The sequence below is a fragment of the Cyrtonyx montezumae genome, unplaced genomic scaffold (assembly GCF_038088225.1).
Source record: "Cyrtonyx montezumae isolate F1298 unplaced genomic scaffold, pur_monq_1.0 scaffold_26, whole genome shotgun sequence".
Lineage (NCBI taxonomy): Eukaryota > Metazoa > Chordata > Aves > Galliformes > Odontophoridae > Cyrtonyx > Cyrtonyx montezumae.
Genome location: NW_027072003.1, coordinates 2687512 through 2693511, shown reverse-complemented (window position 1 = coordinate 2693511; position 6000 = coordinate 2687512).

Here is a 6000-nt window from a genome sequence, read left to right as displayed (position 1 = left end):
TTCCCATACCCATCTATGCATGCCTTTACCAAGCCCCATTTCTGCTCCATTTTTGCCAGCACCCTGGGCATCCCCCTCCGGGCACGAGCTCAGGGTGCTGCCCTGGCTCAGCCCCACGCTGCTGGGAGACCAGGATGGGCAGGATGCTCCCGTCCGCCCGCAGCCCCGGCTTGGCAGACACATTTCTCTCCATTACCAGCTAATGCAATGGAACTGGCTGACAATGGGTGAAGGAGCTGCCAAAATCCAACATGAGGCCTGCAGATGTCCCTGGGAACAGCAAGCTCTGCTGGAAGATCTGTGCCGTACAAAAGGATCCCCTCAATTTGCTTCAGATGCTACTCAGCCATCATTAGAGGAGGGGGCTCCTTGGCAGAGAAACGCATAAATCCAGTGCTGTGTTCAGGCTGTTATTATCTCCTCTGGTTCAAATTAAGTGATGGAGGTCATTTTTTGTATGTTGCAATTTGTCTTTTACCTGAGGGCACTGAGGGAAGGGAAGGGAAGGGAAGGGAAGGGAAGGGAAGGGAAGGGAAGGGAAGGGAAGGGAAGGGAAGGGAAGGGAAGGGAAGGGAAGGGAAGGGAAGGGAAGGGAAGGGAAGGGAAGGGAAGGGAAGGGAAGGGAAGGGAAGGGAAGGGAAGGGAAGGGAAGGGAAGGGAAGGGAAGGGAAGGGAAGGGAAGGGAAGGGAAGGGAAGGGAAGGGAAGGGAAGGGAAGGGAAGGGAAGGGAAGGGAAGGGAAGGGAAGGGAAGGGAAGGGAAGGGAAGGGAAAGGAAGGGAAGGGAAGGGAAAAGGAAATGTGAATCCAGCACCAAAACGGGAAAGAGATGGTCTTTAGAAGACAAGGAGCTGAACTAACATCAGGTTCTCTCTAAAGCATCATTACTGCAGAGATGAGATGTAGGCAGACACAGCTGGCAGCTCCTCTCAGCAACAACCACTGTCTGCACCTCGTGCCCACCCAGCAGAGCGCACACACAGCTGCTGCAGCCACCAGTGAGAGCAGAGCAGAGCAGCAGGTGTATGCCTCTGCATGGCTGGGATGGTTCAGATCAGAGTGCAGGACCAGCCCAGGGAATGTCCCTGCTGCTCCTGCTGCCCACCCGGACACACAGCCTGGTGGGTGAGCACAAGGAGTGTGCCTGGGTGGAAATGTTTACTGCTAAGATACACACAGAGTGCAGCAATAGGGCAAGGAGTACATTTAGGTGCTGGATATGGAGGAGGGCATGTCCTTCCCTGTGAAGACACTGGGCAGAGGGGGAAGAAAGGCTACGTGGTGCATACAGCAATCAGATCTGCAACCAGCACAGGTGATTTGCAATTTGTGAGAGCTTTAGGAGCCCATGGAGCTGAGCAAGTGTGGGTTGGTGCCCTGCTCCCCCTGCAGAAGGCAGTGAGGGGCTGGGAGCCCCCACCCCCTTGGTCACCCCATTGGCACTGCCACGTTCCTCCATCATATTCATCTCCATCTCCACTTGTGCCAACAAAAAGAGTTGCCCACACTCATACCAAAGCAGACACATTTTGTTGTTCAACTGTGAACAATGGCTTCTGGGGAAAAAGAAGGGAGGGAAGGAGGGGAAGGAGGGGAAGGAGGGGAAGGAGGGAGAAGGGAGGGGAGGGAGGGAGGGAGGGAGGGAGGGAGGGAGGGAGGGAGGGAGGGAGGGAGGGAGGGAGGGAGGGAGGGAGGGAGAAGGGAGGGAGGGAGGGAGAAGGGAGGGAGGGAGGAAAGGGAGAGGAAAGGGAGGGGAAATGGAGGGAGGGAGGGAGGGAGGGAGGGAGGGAGGGAGGGAGGGAGGGAGGGAGGGAGGGAGGGAGGGAGGGAGGGAGGGAGGAAGGAAGGAAGGAAGGAAGGAAGGAAGGAAGGAAGGAAGGAAGGAAGGAAGGAAGGAAGGAAGGAAGGAAGGAAGGAAGGAAGGAAGGAAGGAAGGAAGGAAGGAAGGAAGGAAGGAAGGAAGGAAGGAAGGAAGGAAGGAAGGAAGGAAGGAAGGAAGGAAGGAAGGAAGGAAGGAAGGAAGGAAGGAAGGAAGGAAGGAAGGAAGGAAGGAAGGAAGGAAGGAAGGAAGGAAGGAAGGAAGGAAGGAAGGAAGGAAGGGAAGGAAGGAAGGAAGGAAGGAAGGAAGGAGGAAGGAAGGAAGGAAGGAAGGAAGGAAGGAAGGAAGGAAGGAAGGAAGGAAGGAAGGAAAGGAGGAAAGGAAGGAAAGGAAGGAAGGGAGGAAGGAAAGGAAGGCAGGAAAGGCAGGAAAGGCAGAAGGCAGGAAGGCAGGAAGGCAGGAAGGCAGGAAGGCAGGAAGGCAGGAAGGAAGAAGGAAGGAAGGAAGGAAGGAAGGAAGGAAGGAAGGAGGAAGGAAGGAAGGAAGGAAGGAAGGAAGGAAGGAAGGAAGGAAGGATGAAGGAAGGAAGGAAGGGAAGGAAGGAAGGAAGGAAGGAAGGAAGGAAGAAGGAAGGAAAGGAAGGAAAGGAAGGAAAGGAAGGAAAGAGGAAGGAAGGAAGGAAGGAAGGAAGGAGGGAAGGAGGAAGGAAGGAAGGAAGGAGGAAGGAAGGAAGGAAGGAAGGAAGGAAAGGAAGGAAAGGAAGGAAAGGAAGGAAAGGGAGGAAAGGAAAGGAAGGCAGGAAAGGCATGAAAGGCAGGAAGGAAGGAAGGAAGGAAGGAAGGAAGGAAGGAAGGAAGGAAGGAAGGAAGGAAGGAAGGAAGGAAGGAAGGAAGGAAGGAAGGAAGGAAGGAAGGAAGGAAGGAAGGAAGGAAGAGGAAAAGGAAGAGGAAAAGGAAAAGGAAAAGGAAAAGGAGAGGAAAGGAAGAGGAAAAGGAAGAGGAAAAGGAAGAGGAAAAGAAGAGGAAAAAACAAAAACGATTTGATGAAGTTGTGTTAAAGCAGTCCCACTTGCAGCTGTCCCAGAGCAGGACCTGGAGCACAGCACCATCCTGCCCTCAGTACAGTGTCATAAACTTCTCTCCCTGACACGTAGGGAAATGTTTTAAGGCAAGACTTTATAGAGAGCATCAATCACTTCAGAGGTGATGGAATTGCTGCAGAATTATAAGCAAGTCTGAAGTGTCTACAGAGGACTCTAAACACTGTCTTCTATTTATTCTCTGTGTCCTTTGTAAATGTAAACTTCAGCAGAGCCCGGAGGCCTTCCCGTCTCCGTGCCCTGTCAATCCAGCACCTTTCACCACCGCTAAAATCACAATTAAAAAAAAAGGGGGGATTACAAAAACAAACACAGCGCTCGCGCCCGCGAGTGATGGCTGCGGACTGTTGCGGGACTGCCCGCGCCTGCGCCGTCCCGCAGCGCTCGGGACCCCCCCGCGACCCACGGGGACGGCTCCTCGGGCTCTGCAGGAGACGGGGCCCGGCTCTCCCACGTGTGCCACGCGTCCATCTCCTGCGGCCGTCGGACTGCCGGCGAGTAAACACAGAGCGGGGCCGAGAGGCTCCGGGAAGATCAAGCGGAGGACAGTGCGCTGACAGCGGGCCGGGCGGGGTGCGGGAGAGCCGTCCCAGCTGGAGAGCAGCTCGGGGAGGGGAGAAGGGGAGAGCACTGAGAAGGGATGCAGGGAATCTGTGCGAAAAGCTTCGCTGCTTTGCCAGAATACCTTGGGGGGGGGGGTTGTCACTCCCAAAGCCATTTCCCCCAAAGAAAATCCCGAATACAACGGCTCGGACACGCAGACCCGCAGCTCCGCGCGGCTGCGGGAGGGCTCCGACGGGCGGAGCGGTGCGGGGCGGTGCGGGGCGGTGCGGGGCAGCGGGCACAGACCCCGCACCGTCCGTGCTCGGAGGCGCCGGCAGAGCGCGCTCCGCCGCCGTGTGCGGGACGGGACGTCCGCGCGTCCCCGCACCACGCAGCTCCTGTGCCCCTCTCTGCCGTCGGCATGTGGCCTGCAGAGCTGCGCGACCCCTGGCAGGAGATCTCGGAGGCAATCCTTTCCTCCCTGCACCGCTCGGTTCTGCCCTTGACATAACGAAGCCATCCTGGGGACGCTGGCTCCCACTGCAGCACTGGAGCACAGAGCTGCTGGGTGCCAGGTGAGCTGCAAGAACACAGACTGCCTCTGACACACATCCATGAGCCCAAGATGAGATCTTTTCTCAATTGCGGGCTCAGATTCCTCCTCGCAGCGAATGGGTTTGATTTTCATTGGTTACATAGGAAAGGAGCAGGGGTAGGAGGAAACAAAAGCAAACCACAGCCACCACGCAGCGCTGCTGCTGCGTGCAGTGCCCACTGCAGGGCCTCACCAGCAGCTCTGCTCCGTCCTGCTGCAGTGCTCAGCTCAGAGCCCTCGGCCCCGGGGGAGGCAACCAGGACACAGAGCTTCAGGGCAGCACAGAAGGGACATCCAGTGGGTGCTGCTTCCAAAACTGAGCCAGGAATGGGGCATTTCTATGTCTGTGATTGGCACAGTGCTGGCCTGGGCCACCCTGCAGCCGTAAGGCTGAGAGCAACCCACTGACTTTTAGCCCTGGAAGGATGAGCCTCTGCCCTCGTGCTCACGGGGAGTGTGACCAAATGCAGCTCTGTGCTGCTGAGCGGCCCAGGGCCAACTGTAAACAGAATGTGATGGGCACCCAAAGGCAGATGCAGCTCTGCCTGCAAGCTGTGCTCAGTCCTTGCTGGGTGCTCCCAACTCTGCCCAGGGCTGTGACAGTGGGACGCAGCGGTGCAGGCGCCGAGCTGTCCCTGCACCTCCCACCACACTGCACCAGCTGATCCCTGTACTCTCACACCAGGGCCTTCCCACGGGCTGGCTCCAAGCACTGTCTCCCAGTTCAGCCCATGGCCCCAGTAACTTTCCACCGGGGCTTGTTTTCACTGAGGAGTTGCTGTAGCGGAAGTGCAGTACCAGCAAAAGCTGGCAGGGAATCCAGGGGGCAAGTCTGGAGTAAAATTCTGATAATGCTGTGTTTATACCAGGAATTTCTTCAGCAGATAAATCAAGTGAGTGCAATAACAGATGGGAACTGGCTGCAGACACCAACGGGCTCCACGTGCAGCTGGGCACCCTCTCACCACGGGCACTGCTGCCCTCCCACCTCTGCAGGTGCTGCTCTGTGGGGTCCTGGGCCATCCTGCACCCAGTGCTGTGCCCTTGGGCAAGGCAGGGCAGCTGGGGCCATAAGCTGCATGCACATAAAGCTCTGTGCTGCAGTACTCGTTGACTTGGTCACATCCATCCCATCACTGTGGGGAGGAGAGGGGCTCGGAAACGATCTGAAAATACCAAGTTTCAGCACAATATCTATGCCAGCTAAATGGCTCCGTGTATCTCTCAGGTTGCTGCGCTGTGCCAGAGGGAATTGGGGTCTGAAAGGCAGCGTGACCCACTACCAATAAATCCCGGCCCCCCACACCACCCTGCAGCCCTCCCACACGGGCTGCACGTTTCCCAGCCCACCGGACCCCGCGGATCACGCACCATTAACATTCTCAGAGTGACATCTCCAAAATACTTCAGGGATGAATTGGTTGCTGGATGATTTGCAAAGCACTGAGGCACAATCCCCCGGAGGTGTGCTGGTGGGGAGCCAAGGGCCGGGACGCAGCAGTGATGCACTCCCTGGGGTTGCTTGGGAGCTCAGCTCAGCCCGGCAGCATCCAATGGTGCACACACAGCCAGACATTGGCCCTGCTGGCATCCCCTGTCCTCGCAGCCCCTCGGTGGCCAAGCTCCCTCGAGCATCGCCCACAGCAGAGCAGCCCAGCACCAGCCGGCAGGATTCAGGCGCTCAAGGGCGGATTAGACATCAAACAGAAGACAGACAGAAGGCGGAAAGCCTCTTCCATCTGCTGAGCGCAGCCCCACTCTGCCCCGGGATCAAAGCAGCGGCCGACGGCGCCGATCAGCTCCCGCAGCACTGCCCGACCTCATCTGCCGGGCAGAAGGAGCCGCTTCCCGAGGGCAGGCAGCAATCCTGGCTCCCTCTGCCCGCACCGATGCTGTCACGCTGCTCCCCGGGGCCGCACCACGAAGTTACAACGCTACAGCGCTGC